This window comes from Ovis aries, chromosome 1, assembly GCF_016772045.2.
Source record: "Ovis aries strain OAR_USU_Benz2616 breed Rambouillet chromosome 1, ARS-UI_Ramb_v3.0, whole genome shotgun sequence".
Taxonomy (NCBI): domain Eukaryota; kingdom Metazoa; phylum Chordata; class Mammalia; order Artiodactyla; family Bovidae; genus Ovis; species Ovis aries.
In genome coordinates this window covers 73,487,154-73,508,179 of record NC_056054.1, presented here as the reverse complement: position 1 = coordinate 73,508,179, position 21,026 = coordinate 73,487,154, and the positions used below count along the sequence as shown (strand labels likewise).

General features: G+C 40.2%; 1 pseudogene; it reads right to left on the bottom strand.

Moving 5' to 3' along the window:
• LOC101120212 (bifunctional 3'-phosphoadenosine 5'-phosphosulfate synthase 1-like) overlaps nt 1-19,471 on the bottom strand; it is a 72,634-nt pseudogene extending 53,163 nt beyond the window's left edge.
• Nucleotides 19,472-21,026: the final 1,555 nt, after the last annotated feature.

The following is a 21,026-nucleotide window of genomic DNA, read 5'->3' as shown; positions in this document are numbered from 1 at the left end:
TCCATGGTTTATTTCCAGAAACTCTATTGGTTGCCCAGAAAGAAGTATAGTTTTAAATCTCTTACTCTTCCCAAAGTTCTTTATGATTGATTTCCTTCTTTTCCTTCAGTGCATTTTCCTTGAAGAGAGAAAGCTTAGAACAGATACTGAGAGATAGCAAAGTTCTGCTACTGAAAACATTTATGTTTTGGTTGCCTTCTGTTTCCCTCCTCTTCACCCCTTATTTTCACTTTCAGGTGTCAACTCAGGTTCTGTCCTCCCACAAGCCTAGACCAAAGAGGAGAGCAAAGTACGTTGACTCTAAGAAATAGCCACCTTTTCTACTATGACTCTGGTGCAAGATTGTTACTGATACTAAAGCAAAAACAAAGGATTACACATATTATCCAATGTTCCTGTGTAAATCCAAAAAGACATTATTATTGACTGGGTTCTATATCAAGTCAGGAAAGTTATCCACAAATGGACTGAAGATAATAAACTTTTGGGGGCATCAGTATACCATACAACAATCTCACCTTTCCCTACAGCCACGGAGAAATTCATTTACTTCACATAGGTGAACCTTTCTCTTCCCTAGAGACCGTTTTGTTCATCTTAGCTCAATACAAGATCAGATCCATTGTCAGCAGTAACAATTTGTACTATGTTCTTTTCCATTGGGCTCAAACTTAAAGCATCCCTGAGCGGAAAATAAATAGCAATAGCTATATCTCAGTTTTTACATGGGCATGGAGGGAGAGGGGAAGAATGAACTTAGAGAGAGTAAAACCTTTACCTGAAGTCATAAGTCCATCCAATCAATAAAAAGACAAGAAACTGAAGTCTGCCCTCAAAAACAAAACAAAACAAAAAAACCCTAAGTCACTTATTTCCTAACAATTCTGTTTTTTCATTATGTGGTAGGTAGATGATAATCTTTCCCTCCCTATAACTCACGCAAAGAGTGAAGAGCCTTATTTTTGCTAAATTTTGAGATTGGCCTTGCCTGGCTCTCTATTCATGTTAGAGAAAAAGTCAAAGAACATTATTTTTCTATTAAAGCAAAGGTTTATACATTAACTCTGAACTTCAGGACACCACACAGAGCTGAAGATAGAAGTTGGAGTGACAGTGACACAGAAATGAAATGAATTGAAATTGCCAGTGACAATAAAGCAGGAAGCAGTGGTAGGCAGTAAAGTCTTGTCCCTGAAAATCTTACAGCATTGCTGATGGTGGAAGGAACAGTAATTTAAGACAGTTATGGGCCTTAAAAAAAAAAAAAAAAAAAAGCAATAATGGTGAAGTCAGACCCAGTCTGTATGGGGTGGATATTATTTGGTTTAAGACTGTGCAGAATGCATTTATGACTTTGGTTTAAAGAGAGAGAGAGAGAGAGAGAGAGAGAGAGAGAGAGAGAGACTGACCCTGATGCAGTGAAAATTTGAAATGGGATTAGAGGTCTTTGTTCTTGGATTGTTGCTAAGGACAGGGGAGCAACAGTAAAAGAATGTCCTGGCACTAAATAGGCATATGTGTGTGCAATTCCATCCACTCAAAGCTTAGAATCAGCAGACGCTCGCATTTTAGGGCTATATTTGAAAAGCTCTAAAAAGAAATGGCACTCTGAGAGAATATATACATATGTTCCTGGTCTCACTGAGGGAGGTGACCTCTTCCATCTGGGAAAACCTTGCATTATACAGGAATCTGGTTGTAGAATTAAGAACCTGGATAGACCTAGAGGGTTTTATGCTAAGTGAAATAAATTAGAGAAAGACAAATAATGTATGTCTTTTACATACAGAAAGACAAAAATTTGCTTATGTATGGAATCTGAAAAAAAAAAACAAAAATGAGCAAACATAGCAAAACAGAAGCAGTTATGGATACGGAGAATAGACAGGTGGTTGACAGAAGGGAGGGGATGGGTGGAGGTGAAAACAGATGAGTGAGAGTAAGAGGTAACACCTTTAAGTTGCAAAATAAATGCTGCAGGTATGAAATGCACAATGTAGGGAATACAGTCAGTAACTATGGTGACATATCTTATTAGACTTATCATGGTAATCATTTTGAAGTGTATTTGCTGTGCCCTGCTTAGTCATTCAGTCATGTCTGACTCTTTGCGACCCTGTGGAATGCAGCCCACCAGGCTCCTCTGTCAATGGGGATTCTCCAGGCAAGAATATTGAAGTGGGATGCCATGCCCTCCTCCAGGGGATCTTCCCAACCCAGGGATCGAACCCAGGTTTCCTGCACTGCAGACAGATTCTTTACCATCTGAGCCACCAGGGAAGCCCTTGAAGTGTATAAATACATTGAATCACTATGTCGTGTAGCAGGAACTAACATAGTTTTGTAGGTCAGTTATACTTCAAAAACAATCTCACAGGAAGAGATCAGATTTGTAGTTAGAAGAGGGGGAGTGTGGGTGGGAGGGAGAGTTGGATGAAGGAGTCAAAAGGTACAAACTTCCAGTTATAAGATAAATAAGTACTAGAGGTGTAATGTACATGATAAATAAAATTAACCCTGCTGTATGTTACATATGAAAGTTAAGAGAGTAAATCCTAAGTGTTATCAAAAGGAATATTTTTCTATTTCTTTAATTTGATATCTGTATGAGATGATGAATGTTCACTAATCTTATTGTGATAGTCATTTCATGATGTATGTGAGTCAAATCATTATGCTGCACACCTTTAACTTGCACATTATTGTGTGCTAAGTCACTTCAGTCATGTCTGACTCCTTTGGGACCCTGTGGACTCTAGCCCACCAGGTTCCTCTGTCCATGGGATTCTCCAGATAAGAATACTGGAATGGGTTGCCATGCCCTTCTCCAGGGGATCTTCCTAACCTAGAGATTGAACCCAGGTCTCCCACATTGCAGGCAGATTCTTTACTGTCTGAGCCACAAGGAAAGCCTTGCAGCTCAGATGGTACAATAGTATATATCAATTATATCTCAATAAACCTGAAAGAAAAAAAATTAAGATATCAAGACATCATGCGCATCCAGGTCTTGCCTCTGTCCCTTACTGTCTGTGTTATTCTGGGCATGTTATATTCTTTCTCTGATTTTTAATTTGCCATTTATGATATGGGATTATAATTATATTTAGTTTATAAGATTAGGGGGCTTGAATGAAATAATTTTAAGATGTTTTGTCAATATCAAGCACTATATAAATGCCTCAAATTGTACTTACTATGTTGAAGTTAATAAAGGGAACATAGTTTTCCCCCTTCTAAATATACATGGATAGTCTCACAGGCATTTTATATCAGCTGCTATCAGGGTCAGAGAAGGCAATGGCAACCCACTCCAGTACTCTTGCCTGGAAAATCCCATGGGCAGAGGAGCCTGGTAGGCTGCAGTCCATGGGGTCACTAAGAGTCGGACACGACTGAGCGACTTCACTTTCACTTTTCACTTTTCACTTTCATGCATTGGAGAAGGAAATGGCAACCCACTCCAGTGTTCTTGCCTGGAGAATCCCAGGGACGGGGGAGCCTGATGGGTTGCCGTCTATGGGGTCACACAGGATTGGACACAACTGAAGCGACTTAGCAGCAGCAGCAGCAGCCAACAGGGTCTTGGACAAAATTGCAAAGGAGGCAAAATTTGCATCTTCCTAGTTTCCATGTGAAAACCTTATCCACTTGATTCTTCTTTCCTGTGTTATCCAGAGAACCAGATCAGAACAGAGGTGAAATGAGAGGATGGGGAAGTGAATGGGGCAAAGATTATGGCATGTATGCTCAAGGTCTTGGGTGTATAGAATTGCAAGAACTATTGTATAGTTTGAGACATGAAAAAATAATTTTGGTCTAACTTCAGCTCAGCCCAGCTTAACTGGAGTTACTATATCACGCATTTATTGTGAAGTGAGCATATTTTAACATGTTTGTATTATGTCCATTATATGCCTAGAATCTTAGAAGATCTTAAAAGGGTCTGGTGAGGATGGTAAAGAAAGACTTATTCAGTACAGTTTAACCAGCATTTGGGAGCTAAGTTAGCAAAGAGAACAGACACAAATGTTCAGCTAGAACAAGATGTGTGTGTGTGTGTGTGTGTGTGTGTGTGTGTGTGTGTGTGTGTGTGTGATGAGGGATGAAGTTAGCAAGCATGACTCAGCAGTAGCTGGAGGACATTTTCAAAATTCACATATTTCTGTCTTTTTGCAGAACATATAGTGAAATGTGGGACATAACATTCCAGGATATGACAGTTTCTGCTTCTCGGTGTATTCCCAGCTTCAGCAAAGGTCCTAGCTAGGTTCCTCTGTCCATGGAATTCTCCAGGCAAGAATACTGGAGCGGGTTGCAGTTTCCTTCTCCAATGGATCTTCTTGACCCAGGGATCGAATCTGGATCTCCTGCATTGCAGGCAGATTCTTTACCATCTGAGCCACAAAGGAAGCTCCAGCCTATATTAGGCACTCAATAAATAGCAAATAAATGAAAGAGTTATTTAAGTCAGAGAGTACCCACTGATGCCAGATGAAGACAAGGGGAGAATAGTGTTGGAGTGTCTTGAATCAGGTATTAGACAGTGACTGGACTGAAAGTTACCCTGACTTAGGTGATGTAGCAGAAGAAATTAAATTTCCACAAGGGATGCTAAATAATAATAATATCATCAGTAATGAAATGAGTTTACTGTCTTCCAAGTGTTATAGAACGTGGATGTTCATTATCACATTAGCGTTCCACTGTAGCCACTATCTCCATTGCTCTTTTATGGACAGAGACAGAGAAGTTACTTTTTTTTTTTTTTTTTACCTAATCCCAGTATTTGGCCAGATTGAGACTGAAACTCAAGGTGTTCAAGCTTCAGAACCTAGAACTCTTAATGACTACACTGTAGGAATCCTCAAGGGACCCAGCAAGAGGAAAACAGCCCCAATATGAAGGAGCTCAGGTGGAGTCCTGATAATTAAGGCAGGAAATTGATCTGAAGAGATGATAACAGAAACCAGTTTCCTTGAATAAAAGGCTAAGGTGGAGGTTAAGGTATGGGAGAAAGAAAGGAGCCTGGTTTCTTGACCTGGGACATGGGACCTAGGTTGGGCTAGAGCAGGACTGGGATTGTTTCAAAGCTCAGACTGGAGGTCCTAGCTTGGAGAATAGAGTCACCAGCTAGAGAGAGAAAGGAGCACTGGATCCCACAGTCCATGGAATGTAGCCTGCCAGGCTTCTTTGTCAATGGAATTTTCCAGGCAAGAATACTGGAGTGGGTTGCCATGTCCTCTTCCAGGAGATCTTCCCCACCCAAGGACTGAACTCACGCCTTTTATGTCTCCTGCATTGGCAGGTGGGTTCTTTACCAGTAGCACCAGTTACAGGCAGTCAGAGAGAGGGAAAAACTAGAGTAGATTTCTCAAGAGCCGAAAAAGACAGAAGTATACTGTTTTCAAAATGCTTGGAGAACTTGCTAGTGGCCTAAAATTGAATTATCAGTTGAACTATTATTAAAAAAATAATCAGGATGTTTTCAGACGAACAAAAATGAGTTTATCACCAACAGAGTTGGTATACTGCACCAAAGACATTTCTAAAAGACTCCAAGAAGATGGAAATAGACCCCAGAATGAAGGTTTTTTTAAACCAAAGATTAAGAAATTTAAAGCCTGCCATCTAAACACAGCCTGTAGCCTGATTTTATAAGTTCTGAGAGCTAAGAATTTTTTTTGAAAACAGTTCAAAAAATAATTTTATATATTTATTCATCTACACTCAGCTGTGCTGAGTCTTTGTTAGTGCTCAGGCTTCTTTCTGGTCGTATTGAGTAGGGACTACTTTCTAGTCGTGGCTCTCGGCCTCTCACTGCAGCGGCTTCTCCTGTGCAGCACTGGCTCCAGGGTGCTTGGGCTTCAGTAGTCGCGGCACGTGGGCCCGGCTGGTTCTGCTCCTGGGCCCTAGAGCATGGGCTCAGTATCCTGGTGAGCATGAGCGCAGGTTGCTCATGGCTTGTGGGCTCTTCCTGAATCAGGGACTGGACCCGTGTCTTCTGCATTGGCGGATGGATTCTTTACCACTGAGCAGTCAAGCAAGCCCCATTTTTTTTTTTTAAATAGATTTATAACAGTTTTAGATTTACAGAAAAATTGAGCAGAGAGTACACAGGTCCCATGTACACTACTCTTCCCCACTTTCATTCCAGTTTCCTTTACTACTAACATCTTGCAATAGTAGGTTACATATGTCAAGACTGATAAATAAATATTGATGTATTATGTATGCATACATACATATAAACATAAGTACACACACACATATTAGTAGGTGCACACCTTCGCAGTACACGCACGCCCACATTACTGATTGTTATGTCTTCTTCGAAAATAGATCCCTGTTTATTCCTGGTATGGTAGTTTCCTTTGAGGACAGGGTTTTGTTATTCAGAACAGAAGGCTCCAAGTATACTTCAACATTGCTACTTTTCTCTTCTTCCTTTCCAGAACAAGAGGGAATTTCTCCTCAGATATGAGCTCTTGGAACTGGAACTCATGAAAGTACAGGGAACTCCCTATGATGGGCCCTTTAGGAGTTTTAAGCCTCAAGCTAGTCCACACTCAGCCTTCAGCAACTGATCGATTGTTCCTACCAATTACTGGCTCCAGCTCCTGGTAAGTTTTGCATGCGTGCTTGTTAATTCACTTTAGTCATGCCTGAATCTTTGCGACCCTGTGGCCTGTAACCCTCCATGCTCCTCTGTCCATGGGATTTTCCAGGCAAGAATAATGGAGTGGGTTGCCGTATGCTATTCCAGGGAATCTTCCCCACCCAGGGATTGAATCTGCATCTCTTATATTTCCTGTATTGGCAGGCATATTTTTTACCACTATCACCACCTGGGAAGCCCACAAGCAGTGTAGTATAAAGCCACTAATATTATACATGAGGACTAGTTACAAAAGATAGTTTTATCTTACCTAAATGCTTACAATTTTCTCACCATTGGTGGAGGAAAATAGTATGTAAAAATTCCTGATGGATTCAAAAGCAAACAGGAAAGGTAAAAAATAAAATGAAGCAAAGAAAAAGCAGAATAAATACAAAGTAGAAGAACTAATTCAAAATATACTAGTGATCACAATAAATGTCAGTAGAGTAAACGTGCAAGTCAAAATAAGAATGTTTTCAAATTAGGATAAATAACAAAATCTCTCTATATATATACTTCTTGCCAAACACAACCTTAAACATTTTAGACATATAATAATGAAAAGTTAAAGGATAAATATTAGGCAAATACTGAACAAAGTAATCTGGCATATCTTTGTAAATATATCCACCTCTCTATATATATTAGACAAAATTGACTTCAAAGTAAAAATATGTTTGGGAGATAAAGAATATTAATGTTTAATAATAGGTAAGATTCTTGCAGAAAGATAAATCTAAATTTATAAGCACCCAATTCTATAATCTTTATATATATTTTAATGCATATATAGCAAAACTGACAGAATTTTAAAGAGAAATTCATCCATGAACATTGATAATAGGAAATTTTAAACTCATTTATAATGCTTGATAGAGACAGCAGACAGAACCATTGAGGATTTTAACAACATAATTAGCAAGTCTGGCATAATGAGAATATCTACAACTCTGTAATAGGGAGGAACAAGTCTGACTCCATATTAAATTTGTTTCTTTTACCTTAACTTTTGTATTCTATTGCTTTGCTACAAATTAATCACTAAAGGGATGTTGCTTATAACAAAGTATACACACAAGCCCATCTCTAGGAACCCTGCCTCCCATGCCTGAACTAAAATACCTCTGTTCAGCTCACAGGAAACATCCTGACCAGGCCCACCTATGAATGGCTATAGGAAAGAATCAATTACATATCTCTTCCAGTGTCTGGGCAAAACCAGGAAATGTTTGCAATGACTTATTGCCTTTTTTACTTTACATCCTCATCTCCCCGCTCTTTGTTCTATGAAAGAAACTAGCATACAAACTTCAGGAAGATAGTTCTTTGGGACACCAATCTACCATCTTCTTGATTTGCTGGGTTTCTGATTAAGGTTGTTATTTCTTGACCCAACAACTCATCTCTCCATTTATTGACCTGTTATTTGGCGAGCAGTCCAAGCTTGGACTGAGTATCCAACAATTAGAGAGTGTACATTCTTCACAAATATGCACAGAACATATATAAGAAATTTCTGCATTCTTCATAATTAAGCAGGTTCTTGCAAAAAAAAAAAAAAGAAAATACAAAGAATTGTTGTCAAACAGGTGATCTTTTCTGTATGAAATGTATTTACTTTAGAAATTGTTAAAATGCTAATTTGAATGGAGGTTCATGACATTGTACAGGAGACAGGAATCAAGACCATCCCCAAGAAAAAGAAATGTGGAAAAGCAAAATCGCTGTCTGAGGAGGCATTACAAATAGCTGTGAAAAGAAGGGAAGTGAAAAGCAAAGGAGAAAAGGAAAGATATACCCATTTGGTGCAGAGTTCCAAAGAATAGCAAGGAGAGAAAATGAAGCCTTCCTCAGCAATCAATGCAAAGAAATAGAGGAAAACAATAGAATGGGAAAGACTAGGGTTCTCATCAAGAAAATTAGAGATACCAAGGGAACATTTCATGTAAAGGTAGGCTCAATAAAGGGCAGAGATGATAGGGACCTAACTGAAGCAGAAGATATTCAGAAGAGGTGGCAAGAATACACAGAAGAACTGTACAAAAAAGATCTTAATGACCTTTTTATCTTCACAAAAAGGATAATCACGATGGTGTGATCACTCACCTAGAGCCAGATATCCTAGAATGTGAAGTCAAGTGGGCCTTAGGAAGCATCACTGCAAACAAAGCTAGTGGAGGTGATGGAATGCCAGTTGAGCTATTTCAAATCCTGAAAGATAATGCTGTGAAAGTGCTGCACTCAATATGCCAGCAAATTTGGAAAACTCAGCAGTGGCCACAGGACTGGAAAAGGTCAGTTTTCATTCCAATCCCAAGTAAAGGCAATGCCAAAGAATGGTCAAACTACCTCACAATTGTACTCATCTCACACACTACTAAAGTAATGCTCAAAATTCTCCAAGCCAGGCTTCAGCAATACGTGAACTGTGAACTTCCAGATGTTCAAGCTGGATTCAGAAAAGGCAGAGGAACCAGAGATCAAATTGCCAACATCCACTGGATCATGGAAAAAGCAAGAGAGTTCCAGAAAAACATCTATTTCTGCTTTATTGACTATGCCAAAGCCTTTGACTGTGTGGATCATAATAAACTGTGGAAAATTCTGAAACAGATGGGCATACCAGACCACCTAACCTGCCTCTTGAGAAACCTATATGCAGGTCAGGAAGCAACAGTTAGAACTGGACATGGAACAACAGACTGGTTTCAAATAGGAAAAGGGGTACATCAAGGCTGTATACTGTTACCCTGCTTATTTAACTTACATGCAGAATACATCATGAGAAACACTGGGCTGGAAGAAACACAAGCTGGAATCAAGATTGCCGGGAGAAATATCAGTAACCTCAGATATGCAGATGACACCACCCTTATGGCAGAAGGTGAAGATGAACTAAAGAGCCTCTTGTTGAAAATGAAAGTGAGAGTGAAAACGTTGGCCTAAAACTCAACATTCAGAAAATGAAGATCATGGCATCTGGTCCCATCACTTCATGGCAAATAGATGGGGAAAGAGTGACTGACTATTTTTCTGGGCTCCAAAATCACTGCAGACGATGACTGCAGCCATGAAAGTAAAAGATGCTTACTCCTTGGAAGGAAAGTTGTGACCAACCTAGACAGCATATTAAAAAGCAGAGACATTACTTTGTCAACAAAGGTCCATCTAGTCAAGGCTATGGTTTTTCCAGTTGTCATGTATGGATGTGAAAGTTGGAGTATAAAGAAAGCCTTGCGCTGAAGAATTGGTGCTTTTGAACTGTGGTGTTGGAGAAGACTCTTGAGAATCCCTTGGACTGCAAAGTGACCTAACCAGTCCATCCTAAAGATCAGTCCTGGGTGTTCATTGGTAGGACTGATGTTGAAGCTGAAACTCCAATACTTTGACCACCTGATGTGAAAAGTTGACTCATTTGAAAAGACCCTGATGCTGGGAAAGATTGAGGACAGGAGGAGAAGGGATGACAGAGGCTGAGATGGTTGGATGGCATCACCGACTCAATGGACATGGATTTGGGTAGACTCCAGCAGTTGGTGATGGACAGGGAGGCCTGGCATGCTGTGGTTCATGGGGTCGCAAAGAGTTGGACACAACTGAGTGACTGAACTGAACTGAACTTGGAAATTATAATAAAAGACCCTTTAAAATAATGTTTGTTTCTAAACAGGAATAATGATGAACATTAGAAAATATCTAGGATTGAAAATTGATGAAATATCCATTACTTAAAATAATTTTAACATTCTTATTTGTTGTTGTTGTTCAGTGGTAAGTTGTGTCCAACTCTTTGTGACCCCATGAACTGAAGCACACCAGGCTTCCCTGTCCTGCACCATCTCTTGGAATTTGCTCAGACTCATGTCCATTGAATCAGCAATGCCATTCAACCATCTCATCCTCTGCTGCTCCTTTCTCCTCCTGCCTTTTACACTCTTATTACTTATAAAGTTTGAAAAGTGATGACCTAAGTATTCAACTCAAAGCAGTTAGAAAAAGAACAGCACAATAAAATGAAAGGAAGTTGGAAGAATGAAATAATAAGAGGATAAATTAATTGAATATAAAAAAATAAAATAGAGAGGATCCAGAGCCAAACACTCATTTTTTGAAAAATCTAATAAAATAGACACCTTCTGGCAAGACTGAGCAAGAAAGAAAGAGAGAGAATCCATCCAAGAAGCACATGAATAGAGAAAAAGTCCTAACCATGTAAATAGAAAGAAAATATATTTTTAAAAAGATCTTATGTTATTAAGTTTGAAAACTTGAGATAAACTGTTCAGTTTTCTAGAGAAATGTAACTAGCCAATAGTGATTCAAAAGAATTAAAATCCTGACTAATCCTCAGTGATAAAAAAAAAGAATCAATAATTAATATCTAAGCCTCACCCTCTCCACTGCTACCAAAACTGGATATCTGAGCCAGTGAAATAAAAAATTCCAATCAAAATCTTGTTTTGCTTTTTTTTAACCTACATGGAACTTGACAGGATGATTATAAAGCATGTATATGGAAATCTCAAAGATGAAAATATCCACAATAATTTGGAAGAAGCACAATACAAGGAGATCTCCTTCCATATAAAAATACTTAATATAAGCTATAAAACTATGAACAATAATGGCAGTATGCATTGTTCTGGGAAAGATAAATACACCAATGGAATTGAACAGAGACTTGAAATAGATCAGTGTTTGAATGGAAAGCTTATATATGGCAGAGGAACCAATGCCTACCAGTGGAGGATAGGCTATTGATTAAATAATATTCAGACATTTTATTATTAATATAGCAAAAGGAAAAGGTCTCTAACAAAAGACCATTATTAATTTTGTGTGGATTAAAAATCAAAATATGATGATAGCAACAGATTAAAATGTATGGAGGAACTGTAAGACACTATCTTTATAATTTCAAAAGAGGAAGTTGGGAGGGCTATAGTAAACAAAGAGTCTTTGATTTTTAGTGGCTGAGTCCTTTCCAGGAAATAAGAGAAGTCTAATTTTTGTATCTGGCTAGGATCCTAAGTCAAGAGATCACTTTTCTGGTCTCCCAACTCTATTTAATTGAAGTTTCTGTTTATTAGTTTTTTTATATATGATTTCTGACCTTGTTTAAACTATGCTAGGCTAAGGACACACAGAACAACTGTACAAAAAAGATCTTCATGACCCAGACAATCACGATGGTTTGATCACTCACCTAGAGCCAGATATCCTGGAATGTGAAGTCAAGTGGGCCTTAGAAAGCATTGCTATGAACAAAGCTAGTGGAGGTGATGGAATGCCAGTTGAGCTATTTCAAATCTTGAAAGATGATGCTGTGAAAGTGCTGCCCTCAATATGCCAGCAAATTTGGAAAACTCAGCAGTGGCCACAGGACTGGAAAAGGTGAGTTTTCATTCCAATCCCAAGGAAAGGCAATGCCAAAGAATGCTCAAACCACCACACAATTGCACTCATCTCACAAGCTTGTAAAGTAATGCTCAAAATTCTCCAAGCCAGGCTTCAGCAATACGTGAACTGTGAACTTCCAGATGTTCAAGCTGGATTTAGAAAAGGCAGAGGAACCAGAGACCAAATTGCCAACATCCGCTGGATCATGGAAAAAGCAAGAAAGTTCCAGAAAAACATCTATTTCTGCTTTATTGACTATGCCAAAGCCTTTGACTGTGTGGATCATAATAAGCTGTGAAAAATTCTGAAAGAGATGGGAATACCAGACCACCTAACCTGCCTCTTGAGAAACCTATACGCGGGTCAGGAAGAAACATAAGCTGGAATCAAGATTGCCGGGAGAAATATCAATAACTTCAGATATGCAGATGACACCACCCTTATGGCAGAAAGTGAAGAGGAACTAAAAAACTTCTTGATGAAAGTGAAAAAGGATAATGAAAAAGTTGGCTTAAAGCTCAACATTCAGAAAATGAAGATCATGGCATCTGGTCCCATCACTTCATGGCAAATAGATGGGGAAACAGTGGAAACAGTGTCAGACTTTCTTTTTGGGGGTTCCAAAATCAGTGGAGATGATGATTGCAGCCATGAAATTAAAAACACTTACTCCTTGGAAGGAAAGTTATGACCAACCTAGATAGCATATTAAAAAGCAGAGACATTTCTTTGCCAACAAAGGTCCATCTAGTCAAGGCTATGGTTTTTCCTGTGGTCATGTATGGATGTGAGAGTTGGACTGTGAAGAAAGCTGAGCACTGAAGAATTGATGCTTTTGAAGTGTGGTGTTGAAGAAGACTCTTGAGAGTCCCTTGGACTGCAAGGACATCCAACCAGTCCATTGTAAAGGAGATCAATCCTGGGTGTTCATTGGAAGGACTGATGCTAAGCTGAAACTCCAATACTTTGGCCACCTCATGCAAACAGTTGACTCATTGGAAAAGACTCTGACGCCGGTAGGGATTGGGGGCAAAAGAAGAAAGGGACGACAGAGGATGAGATGGCTCAGTGGCATCACTGACTTAATGGACATGAGCTTGAGTGAACTCTGGGAGTTGGTGATGGACAGGGCGGCATGGCGTGCTGCGATTCATTGGGTCACAAACAGTCGGAGAAGACTGAGCGACTGAACTGAACTGAAGCTAAGATATGATTTTTCTTATACTAGGTGTATTAAATGCATTTCAATATTAAATGCATTTTGATATTGTCAATGTATGATGCATGAGATATAATCCCATTACAAAATAAGGAATATTTGTTAATCTTGTCACAGGGATTGAAATAGTGTTGTTTAGTTAGTAAGTTATGTTTGACTCTTTTGCGACCCCAATCACTAAAGCTCACTGATTACCCAGACAAGAATACTGGAGTTGGTTGCCATTTCCTTCTCCAGAAGAGCTTCCTGACCCAGGGATTGAACATACATATCCGACATTGTCAAGCAGGTTCTTTGTCATCTAGCCACCAGGGAAACCAATACATGTTCAGGCCAGTGAAAGGAAACTGATGTATAACAGCTACTGTAAGAGGATTGTCACTTCCCTGAGGATGAAGAACTGCTGCAAACATTCTGCTGAAACTGTCAGAAGAACCTCGAACTCCCAGAGGGCTACCAGGGCAGAGCAGGGATACGGCCACCAGAGGGCCAGAGTAGAGAGGAGACGAGAAAGAAGATCCTTGGAGAGTTCATCTGAGGTGTGAGAGCGAGACTTATTCTGACTTTTCAGTTACTTAAGTCAGTAATCCTCTTTGTTGTTTAAATAATTCTGAGTTTAGAGGCTTTTATTTTATTTTCACCTGTTACTGAAACATTTCTACCACAAATACTGCATAGATATTTTGACCTGAGAGTCTGAAGAGGGAAAGATATCGTGACTATTATTCAAAGGTTCTTTGATTTCAAGGAACAGAAAGATACAATTGCAGAATGAGAATTAGCAGACAGATCTGTAGAAATGGAACCAAACTACTAGGAAAAAAACAAGACCTTTTCACCTTACTCCGTAGGACCTCCAGTTTCTGTCGTCTCTGTTTCTTGCTTGCACATAAACTCATCTCCTGTCTCTTGACAGGTCTATTTCATCTCTGGTACTTAAATTCAATAGATTTAGTTGTATACTGTGATCTATCTTTCTCCAAACCCTCCTCTACAAACAGTTTCTTCTCCAGTGTTCTCTTTCTTGTTGTTGAATCAACTATCCATCTTGTTTACTAATCAGAAAACATAAAATCATTTTTCTCACCTTCCCCTTATCTTTAAGTAACTGACATTCAATACATTATGAAGCTGCCTCCAAAATAATTGTCAAATTAATTTGTTTCTATGTCATTACTAGCAGTACTTCAGTCCAGCACTTATCATCTGGAGTCTTATCTGTTTCAATTGCTTCCTTTCCATTCTAATCTCCTCTCTTTGTACTCTCCAATCCATTTTCCACATTGTTGTGGTTCTTCAGTCGCTCAGTCATATCCAACTCTGCAATTCCACAGACTGCAACATGCCAGGCTTCCCTGTCCTTTACTATCTCCTGGAGTTTGCTCAGACTCATGTCCATTGAGTTGATGATGCCCTCCAAACATTTCATCTTCTGTTGTCCCTTCTCCTGCCCTCAGTCTTTCCCAACATCAGGGTCTTTTCCTGTGAGTCAGGTCTTCTCATCAGATTGCCAAAATATAGGAGCTTCAGCTTCAGCATCAGTCTTTCCAATGAATATTCAGGATTAACTTCATTTAGGATTGATTGGTCTGATCTCTTTGCAGTCCAAGGGACTCTCAAGAGTCTTCTCCAGCGCCACAGCTCAAAGCATCAATTCTTCAGTCCTCAGCCTTTATGGTCCAACTCTCACATCCGTACATGGCTACTGGAAAAACCATGGTTTGACTATAGAGACCTTTGTTGACAAAGCGATGTCTCTGCTTTTTAATATGCTGTCTAGGTTTGTCATAGCTTTTCTTCCAAGGAGCAAGCATCTTTTAATTTTGTGGATGCAGTCCAGTGATTTTTGGAGCCCAAGAAAACAAAGTGTGTCACTGTTTCCATTTTCTCCCATCTATTTGCCATGAAGAGATGGATCAAGATACTATGATCTTAGTTTGAATTTTAAGCCAGCTTTCTCACTTTCCTTTCTCCTTCATATAGAGGCTCTTTGGTTCCTCTTCACTTTCTGACATTAGGGTGGTAGCATCTGCATCTGCATATCTGAAGTTCTTGATATTTCTCCTGTCAATCTTGATTCCAGTTTGAGCTTCATCCAGCTCAGCATTTTCCATGATGTACCCTGCACAGAAGTTAAATAAGCAGGGTGATAATATACAGCCTTGATGTACTTCTTGCCCAGTTCTGACCCATTCTGTTGTTCAAATTTCCACTTTGTTGTGATCCACACAAAGTCTTTAGTGTAGTCAGTGAAGCAGAAGTAGATGTTTTTCAGGAATTCCCTGGCTTTTTCCATGATCCAGAGGAAGCTGGCAATTAGATCTTTGGTTCCTCTGCCTTTTCTAAATCCAACTTGTCATTTGGAAGTTTTTGGTTCATGTACTATTGAAGCCTAGCTTGAAGGATTTTTAGTACTGCTTTGCTAGCTTGTGAAATGAGTGCAACTGTGCAGTAGTTCAAACATTCTTTGGCATTGCCCTTCATTAGGACTGGGGTGAAAACTGAACTTTTCCAGTCCTGTGGCCACTGCTGAGTTTCCCAAGTTTGCTGGCATATTGAGTGCAGCACTTTCACAGCATCATCTTTTAGAATTTGAAATAGCTCAACTGGAATTCCATCACCTCCACTAGTAGTTTTGTTTGAGTAATGCTTCCTAAAGCCCACTTAGCTTCACACTCCAGCAAGTCTGGCTCTAGGTGAGTGACATGGTTATCTATCATGGTTATCTGGGTCATTAAGATCTTTTTTGTATAGTTCTTCTGTGTATTCTTGCAACCTTTTGCTTGTTAGGTCCTTGCTACTTCTGTCCATTATTGTGCCCATCTTTGCATAAAATATTTCCTTGGTATCTCTACTTCTCTTGAAGAGATCTCTAGTCTTTCCCATTCTATTGTTTTCTTCTATTTCTTTGCATTGTTCACTTAAGAAGGCTTTCTTATCTCTCCTTGCCATTCTTTGGAACACTGCATTCAGTTGGGTTTATCTTTCCCTTTCTCCTTTACCTTTAGCTTCTCTTCTTTTCTTACCTATTTGTAAGGCCTCCTCAGACAACCATTTCACCTTGCATTTCTTTTTCTTGCTACAATTGCTATAGTGAGTTGGCTTTTAAAGACCCATCCCTGTTTTCTGGATGAGATATGCCAGCAGTCTCATTCAAAATTATAAACATTGACTCTTGAAACCATCAGTGTTCTGCAATGCTCAGTTCAGTTCAGTTCAGTCACTCAGTCATGTCTGACTCTTTGCGACCCCATGAATTGCAGCACACCAGGCCTCCTCGTCCGTCACCAACTCCCAGAGTTCACTCAAACTCACGTCCATTGAGTCTGTGATGCCATCCAGCCATCTCATCCTCTGTCGTCCCCTTCTCCTCCTGCCCCCAATCCCTCCCAGCATCAGAGTCTTTTCCAACGAGTCAACTCTTCGCATGAGGTGGCCAGAGTACTGGAGTTTCAGCTGTAGCATCATTCCTTCTAAAGAACACCCAGGACCGATCTCCTTTAGAATGGACTGGTTGGATCTCCTTGCAGTCCAAGGGACTCTCAAGAGTCTTCTCCAACACCACAGTTCAAAAACATCAATTCTTCAGTGCTCAGCTTTCTTCATAGTCCAACTCTCACATTCATACACGACTACTGGAAAACGATAGCCTTGACTAGACAGACCTTTGTTGGCAAAGTAATGTCTCTGCTTTTGAATATGCTATCTAGGTTGGTCATAACTTTTCTTCCAAGGATTAAGTGTCTTTTAATTTCATGGCTGCAATCACCATCTGCAGTGATTTTGGAGCCCAAAAAATAAAGTCTGACACTGTTTCCACTGTTTCCCCATCTATTTGCCGTAAAGTGATGGGACCAGATGCCATGATCTTCATTTTCTGAATGTTGAGCTTTAAGCCAACTTTTTCACTCTCCACTTTCACTTTCATCAAGAGGCTTTTTAGTTCCTCTTCACTTTCTGCCATAAGGGTGGTGTCATCTGCATATCTGAAGTTATTGATATTTCTCCCGGCAATCTTGATTCCAGACTGCAGAATAGAATCTGCAGTGCTATTGGACCACATCTGGTCCAGCATGCTTGATAGAAGATGGTCACCACTGCTGTTTCGGAATTCATGACTTTTTCCTCCAGCAGTTCAGCTTGCTGCTTCATGTGCCACATCAAAGGAACATTATTATCTTTTTGTCCAGTCACCAACAGGGTGAAGAAGAAAGACAGGGAACCTGTAGGCCCTCTCTAGAATTTGCTTTTGAGTATCCCGCATTAAAAGAGCATGTCCATTGTACACTAGGTTTTGTAATTAAATACAAATACAGCATTAGCATTCATGTCTTTAAACATCTGCTTTAGCTCAGTAAGAGTGAAATACTGACAAAGATCATTCATTCCAATAAATTTGATCAAAGACTTGAAAGTCTCCTATCAGCCAATCTCCTTTCTGTAAAACAGTCTTGATGTAGGGGTGGTCCTGAATGCTGTTCCTTCCTGTCTAACACGGTGCTCTTTCTTCCTGTGTTAAAAAAAAAAAAAAAAGCTCAGTATTGTAAAGAAGAGCCAAACAGTGACCCTTTTACATCAGGGAAAATGCTGTCCAGATGTCCAGCATTTATCTTTTTGAGTAGCCTGTCAGAACTACAGGCACTGACAAATTAAAATGACACCCCCATCCAGAAGACAATCAAAATGAAGGTATTGCAAATTCTGCCTCTCTCTCATAAAACCATTCAATGGGCTGGGCAAAACTTCTGCCAAAACCTGTAGGTCACTGCATATCCACTTTATTAATTTTTAATGCTGTAATTTTTCTCCATCTGTTTTTGCCAAATGAAGTTTATTTTCTGGCACACACAGGATGTCACAGGTACAACACCCTGTTCCCAGAGAAGTTCCATAACTCTTACTGCATACAGTCATTTCTATCACAAGTCTATTTTCAGCATCAGTTCAGGGGTCTTTGGTTTTTTATATTCAGAACTGATTCAAATGAAATCTTTAATTCTCTAGCCTGTGGTTTTTGTTAGAGTCCTTTAATAGCTCTGTTCACAAACATACAGGGAAGCATCAACAAATACTTCAAAAAAAAGAGGCAAACACACCCTGAGGAATTTGCCATGCAATATGGTGATCTTGAAAAAGAACACCTTCCCTGGTGGCTCAGATTGTAAAGCGTCTGCCTACAATGCGGGAGACCCAGGTTCAATCCCTGGGTCCGGATGATCCCCTGGAGAAGGAAATGGCAACCCACTCCAGTACTCTTGCCTGGGAAATTCCATAGACAGAGGAGCCTGGTAGGCTACAGTCCATAGGGTTACAAAGAATTGGACATGACTGAGCAACTGCACTTTCTTTCTTTCTAGCCAGGGTGTGGCCCACCTGTTTCTTGTTGGTGGAAATGGTGACAGCTGCCTCCAGCTAGTCTGTGGTGGCCCAGATCGACTGGTTAGAAGGGAACCCCAGCAGCCGGCACCAAGCAGCCTTAGGAGTCCAGGGGCCCTGCAGCTGAGAGGGTCCTCACTTCCCTGGTGATTTTCCCAGGGCAGGACCCAGGACAAGATGCTCCCTCCAGCCAAAAATCCACCTTTGGATTCTGACCTTGACAGCTCAAGCCAACACAGGACGCCCCTACCGAGGTTGACTTCCCTGGTGGCTAAGGCAGTAAAGCATCTGCCTACAATGCAGGAGACCAGGGTTCAGTCCCTGGGTTGGAAAGATCTCCTGGAGAAGGAAATGGCAACCCACTCCAGTATTCTTGCCTGGAAAATCCCATGGATGGAGAGCCTGGTAGACTACAGTACATGGGTCACAAAGAGTTGGACACGACTGAGCGACTTCACTTGTGGTGATCTTGAGTATTGTTGCTGTTGTTGTTCAGTTGCTAAGTTGTGTCTGACTCTTTGCTATCTCATGGACTGTAGCTCACCAGGTTCCCCTGTCCCACTATCTCTTGAAGTCCGCCCAAATCCATGTCCATTGAGTTGGTAGTGCTATATAACCATCTAATCTGCCGCCATCCCCTTCTCCTTTTGCCTTCAGTCTTTCCCAGGGTCTTTCCAGTGAGTCAGCTCTTGGCATCAGGTGGTCCAAGTACTGGAGCTTCAGCTTCAGCATCAGTCCTTCCAGTGAACGTTCAGGGTTGATTTCCTTTAGGATTGGCTTACTTGATCTTCTTCTTGTCCAAGGGACTCTGGCATCCTCTCGAGCACTACAATTGGAAAGCATCAATTCTTCAGCGCTTAGCCTTCCGTATGGTCCAACTGTCACATTGATACATGGCTACTGGAAAACCATAGCTTTGACAACACAGATCTTTGTTGGCAAAGTGATGTCTCTACTTTTTAATATACTGTCTAGGTTTGTCATAGCTTTCCTTCCAAGGGGACTGCAGTGGTTCACCATCTGCAGTGATTTTGGAGCCCAAGATCTCGAGTATAAGGTAGTATAAAATCTGTGATGCACACTAAGCCAGCACCTGTGAACAGCTTAGTAACTTCTGCAACTCATCAAAATTCTCATCTCTGTTCAAGACTAAAGCCAAGGTTTTTATTGAGAGCTTGATGAATGTTGTCACCATCCAAAGTGTAGCGTGGTATCCTGGCAAGCCAAGTACTCCTCCAAAACCATGCTCACTGTGGTCTTTCCTGCTCCAGATAAGCCTGTCAGTGAAACTCTGCAACCACAAAAGCTTCCTCTGGTTTCTACCACCTGGCCCTTGTTTCTGTCAACTAGTGAACTTGATAGGTGCCTTTATTTGCCCTCTGCCCCTCCCAGTTCTGCATGTGATTGCTCAATATGGCTTTCTTATATAGCTTCCCAAGGTAGGGAGGTTCTCCATGGCTGTAGAGGGTACACAGGGTGCCAGGGTTCTCAGCCCCTGGACTGTAGAAGGATGAGGGGAAGTCTGTTGGGGCAGGGCAGAGCCAGAGAGTATGCTCTGACTTATGCACTTTGTGCTCTAGATTCTGGTTGTGGGACCTGTTGGCTGCACTTCTGATGTGGATCAGGGAAGTATATGGGACATGGGACTTTTCTTCTGATATCTTTGACTGATTTTGGTATCTGGGTAATACTGACTCAATAGAATGAGTTCCTTCTCCCTCTGTTTTTTGGAAAAGTTTGTGAAGGGTTGCTATTAATTCCTTTAAATGTTTGATAAAATTCACCTGTCATGTTATCAAATTCTGAGCTTTGCTTTGTGGGAAGTCTTTAAATTACTATTTCATTCTTTTTGTTATAGGTCTACTCAAATTTTCTATTTTGTTTCTTGAGTCAGTTTTGGTAACTTGTATTTCTAGGAATTTGGTCATTTCCTCTAAATTATCTAATTTGTTGGCATGCAATTGTTTACAGTATTTCCATGTGATACTTTTATTTTTGCAAGTTTGGTAACAGTTGCTGCTACTGCTAAGTTGCTTCAGTCGTGTCCGACTCTGTGCTACCCCATAGACGGCAGCCCACCAGGCTCCCGTCCCTGGGATTCTCCAGGCAAGAACACTGGAGTGGGTTGCCATTTACTACCTTTTAATTACTATCCCAAAAAGGTAATCATTATCATGCCTTGTACGGTAAACACTTCCTTAAACTTGTATTCTTAAACACTATAGTTTTAAGTGTCTTCTGAATTTCACACGAATGAAATCATACAGAACATGTTCTTGGCTTCTGTTGCTCAATTTTATGTTTGTAAATTTATCCATGTACTTACAATTTGTTAATCTCATTGCTGTGTACTATTCCATTAAATGAATA